The sequence below is a fragment of the Coregonus lavaretus genome, assembly GCF_964263955.1.
Source record: "Coregonus lavaretus genome assembly, chromosome: 10".
Lineage (NCBI taxonomy): Eukaryota > Metazoa > Chordata > Actinopteri > Salmoniformes > Salmonidae > Coregonus > Coregonus lavaretus.
The window spans coordinates 33,727,488-33,754,447 of record NC_139997.1 but is presented as its reverse complement, the minus strand read 5'-3'; the positions used below and the strand labels follow the sequence as shown (position 1 = coordinate 33,754,447).

At 42.9% G+C, this 26,960-nt stretch overlaps 1 long non-coding RNA gene across 1 annotated transcript in view; it reads left to right on the top strand.

Moving 5' to 3' along the window:
- The first annotated feature begins 3,374 nt into the window (after positions 1-3,374).
- LOC311135971 overlaps positions 3,375-26,960 on the top strand; it is a 77,307-nt gene continuing 53,721 nt past the window's right edge. Inside the window, exon 1 of the long non-coding RNA XR_014613835.1 lies at positions 3,375-3,442. This is a non-coding gene — a long non-coding RNA (uncharacterized lncRNA). The remainder of the gene's footprint in view (positions 3,443-26,960) is intronic.

Genomic DNA, 26,960 nt, shown 5'->3' with positions numbered 1-26,960 from the left:
ATGTATTAACCAAAAAAGTGTTAAACAAATCAAAATATATTTTATATGTGAGATTCTTCAAATAGCCACACTTTGCCTTGATGACAGCTTTGCACACTCTTGGCATTCAACCAGCTTCACCTGGAATGCTTTTCCAACACTCTTGAAGGAATTCCCACATATGCTGAGCACTTGTTGGCTGCTTTTCCTTCACGCCGACTCATCCCAAACCATCTCAATTTGGTTGAGTTCGGGGGATTGTGGAGGCCAGGTCATCTGATGCAGCACTCCATCACTCTCCTTCTTGGTAAAATAGCCCTTACACAGCCTGGAGGTGTGTTGGGTCATTGTCCTGTTGAAAAACAAATGATAGTCCCACTAAGCGCGAACCAGATGGGTGGCGTATCGCTGCAGAGTGCTGTGGTAGCCATGCTGGTTAAGTGTGCCTTGAATTCTAAATAAATCACAGACAGTGTCACCAGCAAAGCACCCCCACACCATAACACCTCCTCCTCCATGCTTTACGGTGGGAAATACACATGCAGAGATCATCTGTTCACCCACACCGCATCTCACAAAGACATGGCGGTTGGAACCAAAAATCTCCAATTTGGACTCTAGACCAAAGGACAGATTTCCACCGGTCTAATGTCCATTGCTCGTGTTTCTTGGCCCAAGCAAGTCTCTTCTTCTTATTGGTGTCCTTTAGTAGTGGTTTCTTTGCAGCAATTCGAACATGAAGGCCTGATTCACACGGTCTCCTCTGAACAGTTGATGTTGAGATGTGTCTGATACTTGAACTCTGTGAAGCATTTATTTGGGCTGCAATTTCTGAGGCTGGTAACTCTAATTAACTTATCCTCTGCAGCAGAGGTAACTCTGGGTCTTCCATTCCTGTGGCGGTCCTCATGAGAGCCAGTTTCATCATAGCGCTTGATGGTTTTTGCAACTGCACTTGAAGAAACTTTCAAAGTTCTTGAAATGTTCCTTATTGTCTGACCTTCATGTCTTAAAGTAATGATGGGCTGTCGTTTCTCTTTGCTTATTTGAGCTGTTCTTGCCATAATATGGACTTAGTCTTTTACCAAATAGGACTACCTTCTGTATACCCCCCCCCCCCCCCCCCCCCCACACCACCACCTTGTCACAACACAACTGATTGGCTCAAACGCATTAAGAAGGAAAGAAATTCCACAAATTAACTTTTAAGAAGGCACACCTGTTAATTGAAATGCATTCTAGGTGACTACCTCATGAAGCTGGTTGAGAGAATGCCAAGAGTGTGCAAAGCTGTCATCAAGGCAAAGGTTGGCTATTTGAAGAATCTCAAATATATTTGGATTTGTTTAACATTTTTAAAACATTTTAGTCATTTTAGCAGACGCTCTTATCCAGAGCGACTTACAGGAGCAATTAGGGTTAAGTGCCTTGCTCAAGGGCACATCGACAGATTTTTCACCTAGTCGGCTCGGGGATTAGAACCAGAAACCTTTCGGTTACTGGCACAACGCTCTTAACCACTAAGCTACCTGCCGCTTATTTGGTTACTACATGATTCCATATGTGTTATTTCATAGTTTTAACATCTTCACTATTATTCTACAATGTACAAAATAGTAAAAATAAAGAAAACCCTTGAATGAGTAGGTGTTCTAAAACTTTTGACCGGTAGTGTAAGTATTCACACCCCTTTGCAATGACACTCCCAAATTGAGCTTCGATGCATCCAATTTCCTTTGATCATCCTTGAGTCACTACAACTTGATTGGAGTCCACCTGTGGCCAATTCAATTGTTTGGACATGATTTAGAACGAAACACACCTGTATATATAAGGTCCCACAGTTGACAATGCATGTCAGAGCAGAAACTATACCATGAAGTCCAAGGAACTGTCCGTAGATCTCGGAAAAATGGGAGAAAATCCCCAAATACAGATGTGCAAAGTTAATACCAAGACGACTCAAAGCTGTAATCACCGCCAAATGTGCTTCTACAAAGTATTTCCTCTGGTGTGAATATTTATCTAAATGAGATATTGCTGTATTTCATTTTCAATAAATTTGCAAAAAATTCTGAAAACATGTTTTCATTTAGTCATTATGGGGTATTGTGTGTAGATTTAATAGATTTAATCCATTTTGAATTCAGGCTGGGTATGAATACTTTCTAAAGGCACTGTAGTTTGTGAAAATCTTAGTAATAGGTAGTAAAGTTGAACTGACTACCTTGCAATAAATTAGGTCTGGGACAATGCCAGTAATGCGATACACGTTAGTATCGTGGCAAGGAAACAACGCAAAGCAGATTAACTTTAGGAAAACAGCCCTAATGTTGGAAACAAACATCATTATGTTGTCATCCAGAGTCACATTTATTTTCCAAGCTATAGCACACAATATTTTACATACAGCAGATTTTTAAAGGATCAAATAGTTTAGTCTGCTTTGTGTTTTCATTTTTGCCATGGAAAAATATTGCGATACTGGTATCGTCACAGCCCTAATAACCGTGCTTGAACCATGTAAGTGATGCTAGTAGTTTTTACCTCTGCTGCTATGAGAGTAACTAGATACCGCTTTATCTTTGTTAAGTGGCTCTAGGTCAGGTTATGTGATCTCATGAGGCAAAACTGGCCACAGAGATTTTAGTATACTCTTACTCGCACACATGTACGCACACACACACTTCAACCCCCTCTTCTCCATTCCCGCCTCTCTCTTGCTCGCTCGCTGTGTCTGTCCCCTGGGTCACTGTGCAGTGACTCTGAGGCTTGTCTGACTGGGCCTCTTGAAACTCTGGCCTTTACATTCCAGCGCTGCAAGGAGGGGGTCGTAGCCAGGCTTATTAACAGAGAAGGAGAGGGAGTGTGAGAGAGAAGGAAGTCTCTGCCGGCAGGGATTATGTGCTGTTTCCTTGCCTGGAAGCTCTTGCCTTGTTCCATCCCACTCTCTCTCCCAGCTGAACGGTTCTCCCACAAACTAAAGGAAACGGCGAAAACGTAAACCTGCTATTCTCCAGCTGCCACAGCCTTCTCACTGACTGCCCCACTTGTTTTATTTTGTGCTCCCTCTCTTTCCCTCTCTCTCTGTGCTGCTGTGTGTGTTGTGTGTGTGTGTGTGTGTGTGTGTGTGTGTGTGTGTGTAAGGGGATAACTTTGTTTCCATTGCCTTTTTCTGCGGTGCCGCAGGCACACACAGTGGAGAGGATTGGATTTGTGAAGATACTGATGGGGATGCACAGCTGCACGGCGGCAGCAGAAGCCGGTTCCCCCTCTCACTCTTTAGCTCCCCATCCCAACAACGGGACTACCACCACTCTCCCTCCCTCTCCGAAGAGGAGGAGGGGGGGGGGGGGGGGGGGGGGGGGGGTCGCCATATAGGAGCTCAGAAACATGGAGTGGATCCGAGGAGGGAGAGAGGAATCTTTTCACTCCTGGATGTCATGCTCTGCTCTGCGTAGTGGTGAGTGTTGGTTTCTCTCTCCTTGTCCTTCTTTTTCTTACTCTGTGGAAAAGTTACCTACGCACCTAATTGTGCTCTTAGGAATGCGCAGGCTCCGAAACTGATGCTTCATATTCTTGTTGTTCATTATTTGTTCTTTATGTTTATTATCTCTATTTTCTTATCATCATTTTCTATTTTCTTATTATACTTTTCAATCTTTTCCTTTTTCTATTTTGATTTCTAACGTTTCTCTGTCTCTAGTCGGCAGAGAACTGTTGATGTCTTATGCATTTGAATTACAGTGTTACAATGAAAAGAGGGCTTTGTGCTTTTGAATTGTCAAGGATCAAGGTAGAAGGTGGGGGGGGGGGGGGGTACAAGGTAGGGTGATGGGGGAGTAGGAGGAAGGGAATGTGTGTGAGGGTACTGTGCATTTTAAACAAACCAAATTCATAAAAGTTAGGTCAATAATAATGGCATAAACTCAGCAAAACTGCTGCTTGTCTTTTTCCTCAGCTCTGCTCACAGTGCCTGTCAACTTTTTTGTGTGGAACTCTGCTTGTTCTAGTGAAACATACCTGTCTTAAACGTGAATATGACTGTGAGCCTCAACTGTGGCTCATTGGTGTCATCTTTATTTTTACTGGTGCCATCTTCATTGATTTATCAAAAACATTTAGTTGATCATTCTATCTTACTAGGAAAACATTGGTTTCACTAACAGATAACTAAACTGGTTCCATGCATATCTTAGCAATAGAAAACAATGTGTTTTCATAGGACACAAATCACAACGTCTTAGTCTCCGTAGAGGTGTACCTGAAGGTTCAGTATTGGCCCCCCTTCTTTTCTGTATATTCATAAATGAATTGCCTCTAATCTGTCAGAATACTCATATTCACTTATATGCTGATGATACAGTGCTCTATACATCAAGTTAAAATATTTTGCAGATGATTTTAGCACTACAAAAATGGTTTCTAACAAAGATTTTGGTTTTAAATCATACAAAGTCGTTTATCATGCTGTTTGGTACACAGCAAAGAATAAACTCCACAACTGGCAGTCTCAAAATACATGCAAGTGATAGAAAAAATGTGATTGTTTTGAAATACTTGGGTTTGAGGATAGATTCTAAATATCTTTTGGAAAGCATATTGATTATATTACTATAAGCTTATTAAAAATACCTTAGTAACCCAACTGCTGCTTCCTATCCTAGACTATGGTGAGATCTATCAAAACACAACCAAGACCGTGCTCTGTGAGTTAATGTCATTTATAACAATCTTTGCAGATTCATTCTTGGTTGCCATAATAAGACACATTATTGCACAATGTATGAATCAATAAATTTGTTGTTACTCCCATACAGAAGTCTACTGCATTGGTACCAATTTCTTTTTAAACGTATCAACTTAAATTTCACTGTATATGTTATGGAACACCTAACTTTACAAGACTCACACTACTCCGTTCAACAACGGCAGCAATGACAAATTCCAAGGTCACATCATGTCGGTTGGAGTAAGATCTTTCAGATATGAAGGCCCAATTGACTGGAATAAATTACCTATAGAAATCAGATAATTAAAATCACACAGTGAGTTTAAGAAAGCCCTAAGATTTTGTACGTTTGCCCACTGACAAAGAAATTATTAGTCTATAATTTTAATGGTAGGTTTATTTAAACAGTGAGAGACAGAATAACAACAAAAAATCCTGAAAAACGCATGTCAAAAATGTTATAAATTGATTTGCATTTTAATGAGGGAAATAAGTATTTGACCCCCTCTCAATCAGAAATATTTCTGGCTCCCAGGTGTCTTTTATACAGGTAACGAGCTGAGATTAGGAGCACACTCTTAAAGGGAGTGCTCCTAATCTCAAATCAAATCAAATCAAATTTTATTGGTCACATGCGCCGAATACAACAGGTGCAGACATTACAGTGAAATGCTTACTTACAGCCCTTAACCAACAGTGCATTTATTTTTAACAAAAAAAGTAAAAATAAAACAACAACAAAAAAAGTGTTGAGAAAAAAAGAGCAGAAGTAAAATAAAATAACAGTAGGGAGGCTATATATACAGGGGGGTACCGGTGCAGAGTCAATGTGCTGGGGCACCGGCTAGTTGAGATAGTTGAAGTAATATGTACATGTGGGTAGAGTTAAAGTGACTATGCATAAATAATTAACAGAGTAGCAGCAGCGTAAAAAGGATGGGGTGGGGGGGGGGGGGGGGGGCAGTGCAAATAGTCCGGGAATCCATGATTAGCTGTTCAGGAGTCTTATGGCTTGGGGGTAGAAGCTGTTGAGAAGTCTTTTGGACCTAGACTTGGCACTCCGGTACCGCTTGCCGTGCGGTAGCAGGGAGAACAGTCTATGACTAGGGTGGCTGGAGTCTTTGACAATTTTGAGGGCCTTCCTCTGACACCGCCTGGTATAGAGGTCCTGGATGTCAGGAAGCTTGGCCCCAGTGATGTACTGGGCCGTACGCACTACCCTCTGTAGTGCCTTGCGGTCGGAGGCCAAGCAGTTGCCATACCAGGCGGTGATGCAACCAGTCAGGATGCTCTCGATGGTGCAGCTGTAGAATTTTTTGAGGATCTGAGGACCCATGCCAAATCTTTTCAGTCTCCTGAGGGGGAATAGGCTTTGTCGTGCCCTCTTCACGACTGTCTTGGTGTGTTTGGACCATGATAGTTCGTTGGTGATGTGGACACCAAGGAACTTGAAGCTCTCAACCTGTTCCACTACAGCCCCGTCGATGAGAATGGGGGCGTGCTCAGTCCTCTTTTTTTTCTCCTGTAGTCCACAATCATCTCCTTTGTCTTGGTCACGTTGAGGGAGAGGTTGTTGTCCTGGCACCACATGGCCAGGTCTCTGACCTCCTCCCTATAGGCTGTCTCATCGTTGTCGGTGATCAGGCCTACCACTGTTGTGTTGTCGGCAAACTTAATGATGGTGTTGGAGTCGTGCCTGGCCATGCAGTCATGGGTGAACAGAGAGTACGTGTTGAGGATCAGTGTGGCAGATGTGTTGTTACCTACCCTTACCACCTGGGGGCGGCCCGTCAGGAAGTCCAGGATCCAGTTGCAGAGGGAGGTGTTTAGTCCCAGGATCCTTAGCTTAGTGATGAGCTTAGAGGGCACTATGGTGTTGAATGCTGAGCTGTAGTCAATGAATAGCATTCTCACGTAGGTGTTCCTCTTGTCCAGGTGGGAAAGGGCAGTGTGGAGTGCAATAGAGATTGCATCATCTGTGGATCTGTTGGGGCGGTATGCAAATTGGAGTGGGTCTAGGGTTTCTGGGATAATACTGTTGATTTGAGCCATGACCAGCCTTTCAAAGCACTTCATGGCTACAGACGTCAGTGCTACGGGTCGGTAGTCATTTAGGCAGGTTATCTTAGAGTCCTTGGGCACGGGGACTATGGTGGTCTGCTTGAAACATGTTGATATTACAGACTCAGTCAGGGACATGTTGAAAATGTCAGTGAAGACACTTGCCAGTTGGTCAGCACATGCTCGGAGTACACGTCCTGGTAATCCGTCTGGCCCTGCGGCCTTGTGAATGTTGACCTGCTTAAAAGTCTTACTCACATCGGCTACGGAGAGCGTGATCACATAGTCATCCGGAACAGCTGGTGCTCTCATGCATGCTTCAGTGTTGCTTGCCTCGAAGCGAGCATAGAAGTGGTTTAGCTCGTCTGGTAGGCTTGTGTCACTGGGCAGCTCGCGGCTGTGCTTCCCTTTGTAGTCTGTAATAGTTTTCAAGCCCTGCCACATCCGACGAGCGTCAGAGCCAGTGTAGTACGATTCAATCTTAGCCCTGTATTGACTCTTTGCCTGTTTGGTGGTTCGTCGGAGGGCATAGCGGGATTTCTTATAAGCGTCCGGGTTAGAGTCCCGTCTCTTAAAAGCGGCAGCTCTACCCTTTAGCTCAGTGCGGATGTTTCCTGTAATCCATGGCTTCTGGTTGGGGTATGTACGTACGGTCACTGTGGGGACGACATCATCGATGCACTTATTGATGAAGCCAGTGACTGATGTGGTGTACTCCTCAATGCTGTCTGAAGAATCCCTGAACATGTTCCAGTCTGTGCTAGAAAAACAGTCCTGTAGCTTAGCATCTGCGTCATCTGACCACTTTGTTATTAACCGAGTCACTGGTGCTTCCTGCTTTAGTTTTTTGCTTATAAGCAGGAATCAGGAGGATAGAGTTATGGTCAGATTTGCCAAATGGAGGGCGAGGGAGAGCTTTGTATGCGTCTCTGTGTGTGGAGTAAAGGTGGTCTAGAGTTTTTTTTCCTCTGGTTGCACATTTAACATGCTGGTAGAAATTAGGTAGAACGGATTTAAGTTTCCCTGCATTAAAGTCCCCGGCCACTAGGAGCGCTGCATCTAGTCTCAGCTTGTTACCTGTATAAAAGTCACCTGTCCACAGAAGCAATCAATCAATCAGATTCCAAACTCTCCACCATGGCCAAGACCAAAGAGCTCTCCAAGGATGTCAGGGACAAGATTGTAGACCTACACAAGGGTGGAATGGGCTACAAGACCATCGCCAAGCAGCTTGGTGAGAAGGTGACAACAGTTGGTGCGATTATTCGCAAATGGAAGAAACACAAAAGAACTGTCAATCTCCCTCGGCCTGGGGCTCCATGCAAGATCTCACCTCGTGGAGTTGCAATGATCATGAGAACGGTGAGGAATCAGCCCAGAACTACACGGGAGGATCTTGTCAATGATCTCAAGGCAGCTGGGACCATAGTCACCAAGAAAACAATTGGTAACACACTACGCCGTGAAGGACTGAAATCCTGCAGCGCCCACAAGGTCCCCCTGCTCAAGAAAGCACATATAAAGGCCCGTCTGAAGTGATTCAGAGGAGAACTGGGTGAATGTGTTGTGGTCATATGAGACCAAAATGGAGCTCTTTGCCATCAACTCAACTTGCCGTATTTGGAGGAGGAGGAATGCTGCCTATGACCCCAAGAACACCATCCCTACCATCAAACATGTAGGTGGAAACATTATGCTTTGGGGGTGTTTTTCTGCTAAGGGGACAGGACAACTTCACTGCATCAAAGGGACGATGGACGGGGCCATGTACCATCAAATCTTGGGTGAGAACCTCCTTCCCTCAGCCAGGGCATTGAAAATGGGTCGTGGATGGGTATTCCAGCATGACAATGACCCAAAACACACGGCCAAGGCAACAGAGGAGTGGCTCAAGAAGAAGCACATTAAGGTTCTGGAGTGGCCTAGCCAGTCTCCAGACCTTAATCCCATAGAAAATCTGTGGAGGGAGCTGAAGGTTCGAGTTGCCAAACGTCAGCCTCGAAACCTTAATGACTTGGAGAAGATCTGCAAAGAGGAGTGGGACAAAATCCCTCCTGAGATGTGTGCAAACCTGGTGGCCAACTACAAGAAACGTCTGACCTCTGTGATTGCCAACAAGGGTTTTGCCACCAAGTACTAAGTCATGTTTTGCAGAGGGGTCAAATACTTATTTCCCTCATTTAAAATGCAAATCAATTTATAACATTTTTGACATGCATTTTTCTGGATTTTTTTATTGTTATTCTGTCTCTCACTGTTCAAATAAACCTACCATTAAAATGATAGACTGATCATGTCTTTGTCAGTGGGCAAACGTACAAAATCAGCAGGGGATCAAATACATTTTTCTCTCTCACTGTATGTATATAGGTACTTCGTTTTATTCAGGGTTTTTTCTGCATAGAAAAGTCTTGGGTGGGCCGCCTAAGTATATTTCGGGCCACCTATGTCCAAACAGTAAAATTTGTAAATTGCAGGAAATCAGCTTTAAAACAGCCACATTTTGTCACTGCTACCAACAGGAGGGCCTCTAAAATGTTCTGTCAGCGAATGCACCATTGGCCACGCCCTCACCACACCCACAAGCTAAGTTCCATTTTGATCCAGAAAATACCCTGGTTTCATTATTTGTAGTAGTAGTTGTACCACAAGTTTTTTATTAGTTGTAGGCCAATTAGTTGTTCAACAACTTTTTTTATGCTGTTAATTTATGTTTTTGTGTTTTATAATTTCATTGTTATTATTATTATTAGACAGCCATATTATTCTTGTTACTAGGTATTATTTTTTATTTATTTTATTGTATTTGGACACTTGAAAACGAGATCTCAAGAGATTTAATCCTGCAAAATATCATTGATCTAATTTATAGTGTGCTGTTTGCACTGTGTGGTTTCACTGTTTGTCCACAGACAGAGGCACAATCCAGACTTTGTCAGGCTCTAGACTGCTAGTATGCCCCATGAATCCTGATTGATTGAAACATTTGCTGAAATACTGCTTGTTGGCAGTTTGTTTGGGGTTTGACTTTATGAAGTAGCATCTCGTAACTGGTTATGAGGAAAATATGGCTTTTTGTACAGAGGAACTTTGCTATTTTGGCATTTAAGGATTTCATTTTAGCATATCAAAGAAGTGTGTGAATTCAACTGCTGAAGGATAAAAACAGCCTTATAAAGACAGTTACATGCACACAATAATTTGATTATTGTGGATAGTCAGATTTAATAGAATAGTACGTTTAAAAGGTTTACATGCTTTGCAAGAAGAACAATTTCCCTAATAATCCTGTTTACATGGACACGTCTGAAATCAGTCTACCTGATGGGACTTTTGATTAATGCAGAAAATCGGCAATCAAAATACATGTTCTACGGACATATAAAGTTTGTATGTGAAAACTATTTCTAAGATCCATACTTTCAGTTTTTCCGAACTCACTTCACTCGCGCATAAGAGATGCTTGCACTACCGGTGTTGGCACATGAGCAGATCAAATACACTGCTGGAACACTGATTTAAGCTGTTTACACACCCTAATAATTCGAAAGATTTGTTCGGAAAACCAGGTGTTTTAATCAGTGTATGCTTCAATTTTGACCTTACGCCGATTTAAGATGAGCAGAGTAAGGTGTTTAAATTACTATTTCCATACTCGGCCTACTGCCATAATCAGTTTAATATCGAATTATTAGTGTGCATGTAAACTTACTCATTGTTACACATTACATTTTTATAAATTGACTGTGACATTGTTTGACTTCCCAGGATTATAACAGGGTTTGATTCTCAGAATGTCACATGTTATTTTACTTTATAAACTGGGTGGTTCGAGCCCTGAATGCTGATTGGCTGACAGTATATACCACGGATATGACACAACATGTATTTTTACTGCTCTAATTACGTTGGTAACCAGTTTATAATAGCAATAAGGCATCTCAGGGGTTTGTGGTATATGGCCAATATACCACGGCTAAGGGCTGTGTCCAGGCACGCCGCGATGCGTCGTGCCTTAGAACAGCCCTTAGCCGTGGTATATTGGGCATATACCACACCCCCTCGTGCCTTATTGCTTAACTATCCTCTCTCAAAGGGATCAATCAATCTGATTTGTCTGACTGATTAGAACTATGAAACGGGTTGAGTTGGTTCTTCTCACTTCTCATTAGACTATATCAAGGACCCTATCATTTGATGTGTAGACACAGGCTTTTTAACATGAAATAGCCTACTAGCAATACTCTGAGAAGTACAGTAGATTATACTCTGAATGACGCAGCAACTTTATTTAGCCTACACACAGAATATCTAGCCTCCTTGATGGAGTTCTCTGCTACACTCTTTTAGAAAAAAGGGTTCCGAAAAGGTTATTCTGCTGTCCCCATAGGGTAACCTTTTTTTGGTTCCAGGTAGAAATATTTTGGGTTCTTTCAAATGTTTATCCTATGGGGACAGCTGCCAAAGCCTTTAAGGTTCTTTCTAAAAGTGTATACTACTGTGGTGAACAGCACAACCCACTGTGAATGACTGAACTGCCCCAAGCCACTTGGGTACTGTACGGGTTGGAGTTCACTGCTGTTTGGGTCTCACTTTGATGGTATGTCTATGGGGTGTTTGGGGGTATTAGCTAACACTTTCCTCAGAAACTATAACAATGATCCTCTCTCTCTCATTCATATTCAATGGGCTTTATTGGCATGGGAAACATACAGTGCATTCGGAAAGTATTCAGATCCCTTGACTTTTTCCACATTTTGTTATGTTACAGCCTTATTCTAAAATTGATTAAATATATGTTTCCCTCATCAATCTACACACAATACCCCATAATGACAAAGCGAAAACAGGTTTTTAGAACCTTATTTACTTAAGTATTCAGACCCTTTGCTATGAGACTCGAAATTGAGCTCAGGTGCATTCTGTTTCCATTGATCATCCTTGAGATGTTTCTACAACTTGATTGGAGTCCACCTGTGGTAAATTCAATTGATTGGACAGGATTTGGATAGGCACACACATGTCTATATAAGGTCCCACAGTTAACAGTGCATGTCAGAGCAAAAACCAAGTCAAGAGGTCGAAGGAATTGTCTGTAGAGCTCCGAGAAAAGATTGTGTCGAGGCACAGAATTTCTGCAGCATTGAAGGTCCCCAAGAACACAGTGGCCTCCATCATTCTTAAATGGAAGAAGTTTGGCCCACCAAGACTCTTCCTAGAGCTGGCCGCCTGGCCAAACTGAGCAATCGTGGGAGAAGGGCCTTGGTCAGGGAGGTGACCAAGAACCCGATGGTCACTCTGATAGAGCTCCAGAGTTCCTCTGTGGAGATGGGAGAACCTTCCAGAAGGACAACCATCTCACTCCCACCAATCAGGCCTTTATGGTAGTGGTCAGACAGAAGCCACTCCTCAGTAAAAGACACATGACAGCCCGATTGGAGTTTGCCAAAAGGCACCTAAAGGACTCTCAGACCAAGATTCTCTGGTCTGATGAAACCAAGATTGAACTCTTTGGCCTGAATGCCAAGTGTCACATCTGGAGGAAACCTGGCACCATACCTACAGTGAAGCATGGTGGTGGCAGCATCATGCTATGGGGATGTTTTTTCAGTAGCAGGGACTGGGAGACTTGTCAGGATCGAGGGAAAGATGAACGGAGCAAAGTACAGAGAGATCCTTGACGAAACCCTGCTCCAAAGCGCTCAGGACCTCAGACTGGGGCGAAGGTTCACCTTTCTAAAAAGCTGTTTTTGATTGATGAGGCAAAAAAACTATGTAATACATTTTAGAATAAGGCTGTGATGTAACAAAATGTGGAAAAAGTCAAGGGGTCTGAATACTTTCCGAATGCACTGTATGTTTACATTGCCAAAGCAAGTGAAATAGGCAATAAACAAAAGTGAAATAAATAATCAGAAATTAACAGTAAACATGAATCACAAAAGTTTCAGAAGAATAGAGACATTTCAAATGCTCTCCTCCTCTCACTTTCCTGAGTGTCCATCCGTCAGATGTCCCTGTGGCACAGGAATGAAGTGTTTTGACAGGGGTTAATGGACTGCTTTCTCCTGCGGAAGTTGGTATTTCAGAACATGGCCCCCGGCATGGAAAAGGAAAGCAAAAAAATTTAAAACGTAGAGTAACGCTAGCATGATTTTATTTTGGGCTCCGCTCGCTGTCACTGCCAACGTCTTTTTCTGGGGCACAACTTGAAGTGTTCGTATGAAGAGAGGAGTGATATCAAGGGCCTTGACTGTCTGTTATCCCTGCACTTTTATAATACACACAAAGTATGTCCTCTACAGAATCTAGTTCTCTATTTTGGGCATATAGGTCACTATCTCCTGAAGTAGCAGAATCGCACACCTTCCCTAACGATGCCTGACGATATTTTGGGCAGATAGAAGTGGCTGTTGCTCTCTCTCTCTCTCTCTCTTGCTCTCTCTCTCTCTTGCTCTCTCTCTCTCTTACTCTCTCTGTCTCGCTCTCTCTCTCTCGCTTTCTCTCTCACCACATGGCTTTCTGCTTTCAATCTGTCCTCCTTTAATCCCAGCTATCTATCACATCCCACCAGCTATTCTTGGTGTGAAAGTAACACGAGACAAACTGAACTATAGGTGCCTTCTAGGAGATTCTTCTATTATAAAGCAGAGTAGCTTCAACTAATTTCTGGAAACACAGTGGCAAGAACCACCAGACTTGTGAAGCCAGATTGATTTCTTTCTGGCTGTTTTGGTGGAGATCTGGTGAAATCTTGCATCTTTTACCTGTGTCCGGCAGGGGTGAGTGTCTTATTAACCTGTGTTGTACCTTAAGCTTATGCCAGGTGTGTGTATGTTTCTGCCTCTGAAAAGTAAGTTGTCTGTGTCTGTACCAGGTCATGTCTTTTTCTATGCCTGGGATAGGCATCTGTTTATCTATAATGTTGTTTAGCCCCTGTCTGTATGTCTGTCTGTGACAGGTTACTCAGTGTGTCCCTCCCTCAGCCTCTCATCAGGCTGTAAATTAGTCTCATTGCTGTTAGTGGGGAATGGAAGGAAAAGCTCAATTAGCCCTCGTGTTTTATTAGCTGCTAGCCTGCCGCCAACTGCTAGCTGCTAAGTGACTGACAGAGGTACCATTCAGGATGAAAACACAACCCAGAGACTCTAACAGGAACTAAGACTCAGATTCAGGAAACTGCTTTTCTCAGAACAGCAGGAAAAAGAGAGGCTTGCGTAGTGTACTGTATGTTGCCATGATTTGAAGGTGTTATGGGTTATTTTGTGAATAGACTGATTTTTATTAATGTCATCTTTGGAGTAGGTGATGCTGAGCCATAGTTAGGGGGGTTTAAACAAATGACCAAACGTGAATGTTGATATCATTATTAACCTCATTGATTTGGCCTTGTACAAATCAGATATGATATGTTATAAGCCCATCTTCCATATGGAAGAAATTGGTACAGTTAGTAGGTCTATGTCAATTGTATTGATAGGGCATCCAAATTCATCAAATATATGCAATACCCTCAGCACATATGCAGACACACACCCACACACCCACATGTGTGCGTGTGTTTGTAGTGTTGGACCTGCACAGGATAGAGCTCTCCCACTACTGGCTCCAATCGGGTTGGTCATAAAGAGAATGATGTCATGTCTGCCATGGCGACTGTGTGTCCCTTCACCACTGATCCGTTTCTTATCCAGCTCTCCTGACTGACACAAAATGGAGAATGAAAGGGGGGTGTCTCCCTCAATGCCCCCCGCCACCATTCCCAATTCTCAAGCAAATGTATCAATTTTTTTATTCAGCCAGCTTTACATAGATAAATGCATTCACAACTAATAAAAGAGATTGGGGCCAGACTAAGAGACTCTGCCCAAACTTGAACGATTCCAACACGTTATTTATGTAAAGTGCTGATATTTCTTCTGTGGCTGGTTCCTTGCCGATTTACGTATTGTAAAACTTCAATTAAACGGCGAATCTCAAATAGCCACCTGTCCCTTTTAATAGCCGGGCAATGGCACACATTTCGGCAGATAAACGGCTGTTTCAAATAAATGCTGGGTCTAAATGAATTGTTTACGAGGTTTAATGTGTTGAGTTGTTACATTAAATAATTCAGTAATGACTCTAAAGAATTATGGCAATCATCCGTTTTTATCGCCAGTAAGAAACTGCTAGACATTGGCTGCTAACAGCTGAGAACTGCTAGCTAACTGGCAAGCACAAAAACTGTCAAAAACTTCAAAAGTACAGACTCCTAGAAATCAGCCGATCAGCCTCTAGTGGTGAACTGCTGAAAATTCACAGTCAAAGAGGATAATCATTTTAATTTTTTTATGGAGGCATACTAAGACATAAGAAACGTGACACATTGTGTAAATTATAACACATTATTGCAGGAAATGAAGAAATTGATTAAAATGCTGTAAGTGAATGCTGGAATTAAACAATTAACTATGCAAATAAGCAAAAGCTGTGTGCATTAAGGAAGTAGACGCCTGGCTCAAAAATAAGCCTGTCTCTAATAAGCGCCTGTTGTGTTCAGTGATTTAAGCAAACAAACACCTGGGCTATTAATTGAAGTTTTACAGTATTCTCCATTTGGCAGAACTAAGTTGTCCAGTTTTGTTTTTCATCAGTTTAAGAGCAGTTTGTTTTGGGCAGTTGCCCTGTGTTTGAGGGTCAAGAGATCATGGAGCAATTTGTCTCCTCTCCTTTGGAGCTGACAGGAGCTTGTCCTCCTTGTTTGCAAGGGGGGCTTGTTTCATTGGCTTGTGAGTTGTGTATCTCTGTGTGTGTTGGGCTGACTGGTGTGAGCCACATGACATTAGCCCCTGGACCACTTTAAACCGTCTGGTGTTCTTTAACCACCTCTGCTCCAGGCCAGCCTTTTGATGGGCCAGCCATACAGACAGACAGACAGACAGAGGTGGGGGTGAGTTGGAGGGGACTCAGGGGGAGGAGTGGACGTGCCGTACTTAGGGGGTATATTCGGAAATGGCTTCCATAATTGTATATTTTTTGTCTCCATCTTGGGTGTGTGTGTGTGTGTGTGTGGTAGGGTAGAAGTGGAGGATAATGCAGACACAAAAGGCTAAGGCAAACATTGGCTGTAAGACAAAGGACTGCCCTATGCAGGTCACCGGGGGGCTAACTCATCCCATTGTCTGACACTAGTGATCTTAATTGAGGGAGGTTTTAAACCCCACTGGCAAATTAGGGACTCTGCTACTGAGTGCGGAGACACTGGGGTGTAGGGTAGGGTCATGGTCAAAGCCTGGACGATGGGGAGAGAGAGGAAGGCTGTAGTTTGGACAGCAGTCAGTCAGACACAGCACCACACGACATGGGGTTGGGTTAGCACAGAGCCTGGATCCTCAGTATATTATCACAGCCAGGCTATTTACTCAGACCAGGGGAGCCAGAGGGAAAGCACTCCCATCCCATCCCATCTATCTGATTAAAGTATGGACGTCAGTTGTTGAGTAAAAAGTGATTGTTTTTGGTAAGCCATAATATCATGCAGTTGCATTTAGAAAAATACCATTTTTAAAGGCTACAGTTCTCTAAAGACAAGGTGCTTTGACTGTAAATTCAAAATCAGAAAATATTATTCTTGCTTCCTGGTGACAAAAAAAAGAATGCTTATGTCAGACCATAAAGAAATTACTGTCATACGTTTGGTTTAACAAATACAAATTTTATCCAGTTATTTACTGATATAATCAGCAGTGTTTGCCCCATAATGATGATAGTTTAGTTGAGCATTTACAACAGCGGTAGTAGCAATTTATTCAGTAATGACACACTTTACCACAACATGAAATGCTTTACCATAACATGACAATGAGCTCTAAATGGCGTGGTTATTATGTGCTAGTAAAGCTAGAGGAGAAAACATGATTGCTGTTATTTTTTAGATTCTACCCTCATCTTTGTTCCAACTACTACTAAATGTAATACTACTATTAATTTGGTTTATTTTAAGAATATACATTTTAGGAACCATTTTAATTCCAGAGAAACATGAACATCCCAATCAAATCAGGTGCAGGACAAATATCTATTTACTATTTTTCGAAATGTTTTAAGCAAGTGTGTGTTATTCTACGTATGTGTGACTAAAGGGCTGTTGTGGGACAGGTTTAGAAGCTTTTAAGGGAGATTGGGGGAGTGGAAATCTAATACTGCTTGGCTGCTGCTCTGCGTACATGAACCTTGCAGCTGCTGGATAGAGAGAGGGAAGAGAGTGAGAGAGAGCGGGAGTGTGGTGTGCGCAGTAATTAGTTGTCTGGTTTTCTATTGAACAGTCTGGCGCGGGGGCCTTGGGGACTGTTACATTTACCATTAAAAGTGAAAGGATTATGCACCCAAAAGAAATGAAAGAGCCAATGAATAGATGGAGGGCCAAATGGAGGACTGCTGTTTTCCCCTCTCTTTTTCCCTCCATCTGTCCTGACCTATTTTCCTGCAAAAACTAGAAACCTGGTGAAACCTCGTTCTTTTATGATGAGTGAATAAAAACGTATAGGTCATGATATGTTTATGTAGTGGTTATGACCACCATTTTTTAAGGAGAACTAAAATAACATATTATAATAGTCTGTTAATGGTGATTCATCATGACATTTAATCAAAAGGGTGCTTTGGAGGAAGTATTGTTGACATATATTTGACATTTGTATCTTCTAGTTTAATTGAGAAATAATTAATTGAAGTTGGAATATTTGTGACATTTTGTCCTTACCCAAGCCTCCTTTACGACTCATAACAACATAATGTTTTATTTGTAGGCGCTAAAGCAAACATTGGTGTCATATTAAGCTTTACCGCTTGCTCTATAATTGGAGTAGTATTTTGATTTCAATAACAATTTTCTTGGATACATTTATAAATATAGAAAATATTACATTTTAGATTTGCTGCTGGTGATTTGCAGTATGTGCAATGATACAAGTAAGAGGAGGGCTGTGATTGGTTACGTTGCCTACTATGCCAATTTCTCTGTTTAAAATGGGCCATAACTTTAAAACTAGCAGAGATCCCACTCTGGAACTTTGATATGAGTATATTATGTTTATATTATGTTCAACAATATATTGACAAATTTGCCAAATCAAAACATTAACATTTTCAATATTAATGTTTATATTTTTCTACATTCATAAATTAATGTAAGAAAACAAAATACTACTCATATTAGTGGAAGCGGTAGAGCTTCATATAACACACATTCTTGCTATGTAGCACCTACAGATGAAACATTACTGAGTAATTATGGGGTAAGGCCAAAATGTCACAACTGCAATTCATTATCAAATATGTCAACAATTCTTCCTACAAAGGACACTTTTATATGGATTAAATGTCATGAAAATCCAACAAATACTGGTATTTTTTTTGTTCTAGTTTCGTGTGGAAACACCATAAACATTTTAAAATTTTAGCAGACGCTCTTATCCAGAGCGACTTACAGGAGCAATTCGGGTTAAGTGCCTTGCTCAAGGGCACATCGACAGATTTTTCACCTAGTCGGCTCGGGGATTAGAACCAGCGACCTTTCGGTTACTGGCACAACGCTCTTAACCACTAAGCTACCTGCTGCCCAACCAGGGATCATCAACCTAAACCAGGGATCATCAACTAGATTTAGCCGCAGGACGGTTTTCTTTCATGAGCGTTTTATTATGTTTTCTGGAACATAATTACAAATAATTTGTAGACTGACATAATCATTTCAAACCTTGCTTACATTTGTATACTATCAGATGTGACATTCTATTATGTGTGGGATTTTTTAAATTAAAATCACTTGTAGCTGATTTCCTGATGTTTTTAGTCTTTTTTGTCTAACAATGAAAAAAATAACAAGATTTTGCTCAGAACTTGGGGGGCAAAATAAAACCACCCACACACTAAATTTGGCACGTGGCCCGTCAGTTGGGGAACCCTGCCCTAAACTCAGTGTCAAAGTTTCAAACATTGGGCAGAGCATGTTTGTCATAGAAGGCTATTTCCAAATAATTTCCTGGTGTTCGCCGTGAACGGTGTGACATTAACTGTGCGTGCATGCGTGCAAACGTGTGTGTGTAATAAAATTCCTGCTGTGATTGGTATCACTTTCAGAGAGAGAGATAGAGACAGACCGACAGACAGACGGACAGAAAAGAGGGAGACCGAAAGAGACTTTTCTCGGTCGCTGCTCTATTACAGTCCAGCCCGGTCAGTCCGCAGCAGGGGTGAGCTGTATAAAGCTCTCTGTCGCCAGACATATGGGGGTCTTGACTGGTGGGGGGTCAGGAGGGCGGCTAGGGGGAGGGGGGTCAAAAGCCCCAGACCAAGCAGTAACACGATCTCCTTGTGATGACTGCCAAGGTCTGTTTGAGAGGGACGGTGGCTGGGCGGCAGGGGGAAGTAATGGTACGTACTGTATGAGGGATCTGTCACTATGAGTTAACATTAGCCTTCTTGTGCGTAGCCTGCTGAACTGTAAGCCTTGAGCATATCTTTGGGATGACAGAGGAATGATGTCATGTTCTCTCTGTGTTTGTCTAGCTGGTAGAGCTGAGGAGAGGTGCAGGGAGAGCTGCCTGTGTTTGTCTAGCTGGTAGAGCTGAGGAGAGGTGCAGGGAGAGCTGCCTGTGTTTGTCTAGCTGGTAGAGCTGAGGAGAGGTGCAGGGAGAGCTGCCTGTGTTTGTCTAGCTGGTAGAGCTGAGGAGAGGTGCAGGGAGAGCTGCCTGTGTTTGTCTAGCTGGTAGAGCTGAGGAGAGGTGCAGGGAGAGCTGCCTGTGTTTGTCTAGCTGGTAGAGCTGAGGAGAGGTGCAGGGAGAGCTGCCTGTGTTTGTCTAGCTGGTAGAGCTGAGGAGAGGTGCAGGGAGAGCTGCCTGTGTTTGTCTAGCTGGTAGAGCTGAGGAGAGGTGCAGGGAGAGCTGCCTGTAGAGGGCCGCAGCAGCACTGACTCTATGACTCAGTTAGGACCAACACAGTTTGGGCCATCAGGACACTATCCAAACAACAAGATAAAAACCACAGGCCTTTTTCTCTTTTGGGTTTTGAAACTCTCTCACCACAAAACTCCACGGCTCGATTAGAAAAAAATGTAATGACTTCAAACAACTTTTTTGTTGCCTTTGTTGGATTGTATTTTTCCTTTGATTGACATTATTTGAACTCTGGGTTTGTATAAAATGGAGGATTTTATCAGACTTGGCTCATATTTCTGGCAGGCAGCTTTTTGATCCAGGCGAGAGCGAGCACAGTTTTAGATAAGACACCCAATCTGGTTGAGATCCCTGTGTGATTACCCCAGTGAAAAAACAGCAGAGAGAATGGCCTACAGGTGGCCAGGCAGGGAGGGACTAAAGAGAATCAGACAGAGACCCAAATATCCAATATGACTTTATCACTGTGTATCATATGTTTTAATGTGTTTGATAACATTCCATTTATTCCATTCCAGCCATTACAATGAGCCCGTCCTCCTATAGCTCCTCCCACCAGCTTCCTCTGGTGTATGAGTGTCACAGAAGAAGAATAGAAGGCATGAATCCCAGTTTGTTACAGCATATCAATATCATAGAAGAAAAATAACAATATCACAATGAGTACATGCACAAAATAATGCGATTTATTGTAGATAGTCAGATTAATATAATAGTTTCATTAAAATGTTTACATGCTTTGCAAGAAGAACGATTTCCCTAATAATCCTGTTTACACATCTGAAATCCAGTTACCTGATGGCTCTCTGATAAATGCAGAAAATCGGCAATCAAAATAACCGATCTCCCACAGCGACCATGTTATTTTTGGGAAGCATATTTTATTCTGAGTTCGGACAAATTAAGTTTGTATGTGAAAACTACTTCTAAGACGCATACATTCAGTTGTTCCGAACTCACTTCACTAAAGAGGGAGACCCGCTTAGCTGGTGCTATCACATGTGTAGATCAAATACAAGCCGATTAAGGTGTTTACAAGTGGGGCGTCTAAGATGAGGGATGACAAAAAATGTATGAACGTGGCCTTATTTCTACTACAGCATATTGGATGACTGTCATTCATATTCCATTCAGCCAGCTCAATGTAATATCGATAGGTTCAGGCTACTACATGATACTCAAAATTTCCCTATACCCATCATGAGGTTGCTACAACCTAGCCTATGAATGAAAGTTTACAGCATAGGTGCACAGGTCGCGAGACATTTGGGTAATCAAGGTGACAGACATTGACACATTCAATACCGCCTTGCACACTCTTGCCTGCATCTAGCTGATCTAGGGTGTAATCACTAGTCCAACAGTTGCAAACAAGAGTTTCTATTGGACAAATTCCGGTATGTTTATCCCCGTTTCATTCTGTTTGCTTCCGTTTTAAGAAATGTTTTTCAACAGAATCGGCAGAATTAAAACACCCCTGATCACACGCAAGCACAGTTCACTTTCATAGCAGCCACATACAAACAGCATGATCCCTTTGGTCGTTGTATAATTACTTCTCACATCTACGCGCTGTCCTCCTCTCACCTTTTCCCTTCGCTTGTGGACTTCAGTGTACAACACATCAGCTGTCTGTGACCAGGCGAAAAAACCTTTCCAAGCCAAACCTTCATATCATAACCGATAACTGCTACACACAGCCTACATCGTTGTCACCATATTAACGTCATAGTCAACATAGCTACTAGAAATACCGCTACAATCATGCAGTACAGTGTACAGTCAGCAGCAAGCAGTTTAGCAGTTACAACGGTGGGCCCAGGTGGCAATAAATTAATACAACCAAAAGCTTTCCTTGACTGTGGTCCTCTGTAGCTCAGCTGGTAGAGCACAGCGCTTGTAACGCCAGGGTAGTGGGTTCGATCCCCGGGACCACCCATACACATAAATGTATGCACGCATGACTGTAAGTCGCTTTGGATAAAAGCGTCTGCAAAGTGGCATATTATGGGGCGGCGCACAATTGGCCCAGGGTAGGGGAGGGAATGGCCGGCAGGGATGTAGCTCAGTTGGTATAGCATGGTGTTTGCAACGCCAGGGTTGTGGGTTCGATTCCCACGGGGGGCCAGTATGAAAAGTAAAAAAATAATGTATGCACTCACTAACTGTAAGTTGCTCTGGATAAGAGCGTCTGCTAAATGACTAAAATGTAAATGTAAATGTTATTATTAATATTACTTGGAAGAGTTCCAGTGTTGGATGGCCATAGCCAGCTAGATAACATAGCATCCCCCTCTGTTTGAGCCAGGTGTTCGAGTAGGCTAAATTAGCTAGCTGCATTGGCTAGCTAAGTTAAAGTGAAAGTGAAAAAATATATAACTAAATATCTCTCTTGCTACACCTTCATTTTTGAAAAGTTTTATTTGTTTAAAACTGTTCAACTATTGTCTTTCTCTCTCTTTGAGTCAACTACTCACCACATTTTATGCACTGCAGTGCTAGCTAGCTGTAGCTTATGCTTTCTCTGATCCTTTGATTGGATGGCCAACATGTTAGTTCATGCTGAAAGATCTCTGATAGGTTGGAGGACGTCCTCTGGAAGTTGTCATAATTGCTGTGTAAGTCTATGGAATGGGGTGAGAACCACGAGCCTCAAGGTTTTGTATTGAAGTCAATGTACCCAGAGGAGGACAGAAGCTAGCTGTCCTCCGGCTACACCATGGTGCTACCCTACAGAGTGCTACTGTAGACCTTCATTGCAAAACAGTGTGTTCTAATCAATTATTTGGTGACGTGAATATATTTAGTTTAGTTTTATCTAAGAAGGATAACTTTTTTTAATGTTTCACTATTTTTATTTTTATGAAATTCACTAAGGAGGATGGTCCTCACCTTCCTCCTCTGAGGAGCCTCCACTGGTGTTTACATGTCCTAATAATTTGCAAGATTGCTCAGAAAACCAGGTGTTTTAATCGGCGTATGCTTACTTAGATTAAGATAAGCAGAGTAAGGTGTTTACATGACTATTGTGATGCGTGATTTGAAGGAGTCAGGCGCAGGAGGGTAAATCACAGTATCCAGAGTTTATTCCGTAATACAGCGTTAACCAGTCCAGTGCGCAAAACAGGCGCACGGGGAAAATACCCCAGCAATACAAAATACACTGAGCTCAACCGAGCTACTATCTCCTCACAATAAACAATCACCCACAAGGACAAGGGGGCAGAGGGAACACTTATACACATACTAATGAAGGGATATGAACCAGGTGTGTGTAATAGACAAGACAAAACAAATGGAATGATGAGATATGGAGCGGCAGTGGCTAGAAGGCCGGTGACGACGAACGCCAAAGCCTGCCCGGACAAGGAGATGAGGCAGCTATCGTGACAACTATTGTATAATCTGCCTACTGCCACAATCAGTTTAATATTGAATTATTAGTGTGCATGTAAACATACTCAATGTGTCACAGAAAGTACACTATGACAGTTCAGAGATTGTGGCTATGTTCCGATATCCAGATTGGCAATAGGCTAAAACCTAGAATGAATCAATGTCTCAGGGGCATGTATTGTAAGTGGTATCCTTTGCTAGTATGGACATTGGAACGTAGCTCCGGTGTATCCACCACCAGAGGAAAGGAGGTTGTTTGTCCTCCCTGGATGAGGAGCCTAAAGCCTTGCCTCTTGATTGGCTCCTTCTAGAAAACACACACAATGCTCACTGTGTGCCAACGATGCGGAGCAACAAATAGTTCTGAGATGCAGCAGCATTTCTCTCTCTCTCGCTCTATCTCTCTTTCTCACTGCTGTGCGTGTGGTACTCAGGCACGTGTGGAATGGAGCCTGGTCTGCTCTGAGTCCTCCTCGGGAAAAACACTGATGAGAGAGAAAAATAACAGAGATGGAGGAGGAGAGCGTCACTCCCCCCAGCCGCTCAGCACGGCCAAGTATTTACCATTTTATATAAATGCGATTAGCTAGCGCCCAGCTTGTTTATAACCAAATCACACTGCGATGTTATCATAGTGGAGTGCTGCTTGCTTTGCGCCGTTTTGATTGTTTATAATTACTGCCGTACAGGCCAGCTAGCGGCCTGCGCTATAGCCCCTTCATCAGACAAGGAGAGCACAGTGTCACTGTTTCCACACAAGCTTTGATGTGGTTGATGACCAGAGTAAATCATTTTCTTTTAGGTATTGTGAAGTTTAACTTAAAATAAGTCTCCCAGCCAGGATTCATCATCCACTACATCAGGTGGTGTGTGTCTGTGTTTGTGTGATGTTCTGCTCTAACTGTGTGCTCTGATCCAGTGGTGGAGGTAGGCTGGCGGTGGCTCTGCACTGTGCTCTGTGGTGGTCATAAACCATACAGGCTGATCGCTCCTTTGTCTGCATAGAGGAGCTTTCTACATCGCCACATGTTTCTTATGGCCAGTCCAAGTGTGTGAATGTATTCATTTATGCAAGTGTATGTCCGTAATCGTTTATTTGCGTGCGTGCGTGTCTGAGAGCAGAGGTGTTCTGGAAGGGACGGTCGCCCTGCTCCCCCACCTTTCACCCCTCTCCCGACCCCCATGCTGTCCGACTAATCTACATATTGTCTGGGGGTCTGGTCTCCCTCTGTCCCTGGGGGTTATAGATGGCCTCCTCCCTCCGGTCCAGGTCCACCTTTTAAGGGGCCGACGCTATGCAGGGCCACTGTCTCAGGCCCTCCCTGACTGTGGGGCGTAGCACTGGACGAGGACAATAGGTGAAGAAGTGTGTGTGTTAGTGGGCCCGTGTTCAGCAGAGACACATGCACACACACGTGTTGGCGTGCCAGTGTGTCGGCAGCGGTGGTGCGTAGGGCTCGATAGGGCCTGCCTGCCAGGTAGCAGAGAGAGGGAGAATACAGGAGGAGGCTCAGGGTATGCAAAACATACTATTCTTTACTTCCCTCTCCACTGTCTCTGACAATTCACAGCTTATTTTCTCTTGTTCTCCGTTTGTTTGTGTATATTCGGCATTTGTGACTGTTTGGAATATCAGTGTGAGTCGCTAGCGTTGTCGCGGTGCTGCTACTGCTCCTCGCTGTAGAGTCACTCTGGCTCCACTCTTTGTCTGGCTGAACGCTGTTACTGAGGTGCTGGGGTGCAGCTTGGGTGGAATTTTAAGTGTGTGTGTGTGTGTCTTCCTAAGAGAGTATGAGTCTACACGTGCGTATGCATTAGTGTTTTGATTCACAAGCTGCTGTGCTGACAATAGGGTTGACCTTTGTGTGTGTGTGTACCTGTGCTTGCTGTTTACAACGTGCATATGGCAGGGTCATCCACATGATCTGAGAGCTGTGGCGGTGCAGGGGGTCTGTGCGCTCTGTGAGCTATGTAGTATCCAGGGGAGAAAATGTGTGTTTTCCCTCCTTGCGTCGCCTCCTTGTTCTAGGGATCCTGCGGTTTTCTTAAGCATTCATATGGAAATGGAGGGGTAGGTTCTCACATCAACTTGATGTGGTCATGAATGGCAGCCAGTGTTTGGGCTGACCAATAGCTGGCTTAAAGCTGAGATCTGCGTTAGGGGAAACAGCGCCACTGACCGCCACAGGCACATTTGTTATTGTTTTTGTTTTGTTTCTTAAAAGGCGGAGAGGAGCTCCAGCATGAAGAAAAAATATATAATGATCTACTCTAGGGTTGGGCGGTATCTAGATTTTCATATCCTCATACCATCCTTCTCTCACACCGTGATTTACGGTATTATCGGCTTAGTACACAAGAGGGCGCACACAAAAAATACGCAAAAAAGCACATTGGGCGTCTACCAGAATTCTAACAAAATTAGCACAAGTAATAGCACATTTCCATGGAGACTGCTAGCTAAATATGCTAACGAGCGCAAACGAAAATTGCAAAGACAGGCAATACAGCTCATAAAGTTATACATACAGTTGAAGTCGGAAGTTTACATACACTTAGGTTGGAGTCATTAAAACTAGTTTTTCAACCACCACAAATTTCTTGTTAACAAACTATTGTTTTGGCAAGTCGGTTAGGACATCTACTTTGTGCATGACACAAGTAATTTTTCCAACAATTGTTTACAGACAGATTATTTCACTTATAATTCACTGTATCACAATTCCATTGGGTCAGAAGTTTACATACACTAAGTTGACGGTGCCTTTAAACAGCTTGGAAAATTCCAGAAAATGATGTTATGGCTTAAGAAGCTTCTGATAGGCTAATTGACATCATTTGAGTCAATTGGAGGTGTACCTGTGGATGTATTTCAAGGCCTACCATCACACTCAGTGCCTCTTTGCTTGACATCATGGGAAAATCAAAAGAAATCAGCCAAGACCTCAGAAAAAAAATTGTAGACCTCCACAAGTCTGGTTCATCCTTGGGAGCAATTACCAAACGCCTGAAGGTACCATGTTCATCTGTACAAACAATAGTACACAAGTATAAACATCATGGGACCACGCAGCCATCATACCACTCAGGAAGGAGATGCATTCTGTCTCCTAGAGATGAACGTACTTTGGTGCGAAAAGCGCAAATCAATCCCAGAACAACAGCAAAGGACCTTGTGAAGATGCTGGAGGAAACAGGTACAAAAGTATCTATATCCACAGTAAAACAAGTCCTATATCGACATAACCTGAAAGGCCGCTCAACAAGGAAGAAGCCACTGCTCCAAAACCGCCATAAAAAAGCCAGCCTACGGTTTGCAACTGCACATGGGGACAAAGATTGTACTTTTTTGAGAAATGTCCTCTGGTCTAATGAAACAAAAATGGTTTGCCCATAAAAATGGTTTGCCCATAATGACCATCGTTATGTATGGAGGAAAAAGGGGGACGCTTGCAAGCCAAAGAACACCAACCCAACCGTGAAGCACGGGGGTGGCAGCATCATGCTGTGGGGGTGCTTTGCTGCAGGAGGGTCTGGTGCACTTCACAAAATAGATGGCATCATGAGGAAGGAAAAAGATGTGGATATATTGAAGTAACATTTACATTTTAGTCATTTAGCAGATGCACTTATCCAGAGCGACTTACAGTTAGTGAGTGCATACATTTTCATACTGGCCCTCCGTGGGAAACGAACCCACAACCCTGGCGTTGCAAGCGCCATGCTCTACCAACTGAGTTACAGGGGACATTACGGGGACATTCTACTACATAGAAATCTATTCCACATCAAGTAAATCATGCAAGCAGTAAAATATGATTTAAAAAACAGATAAAAACAGAACAATATGGGGA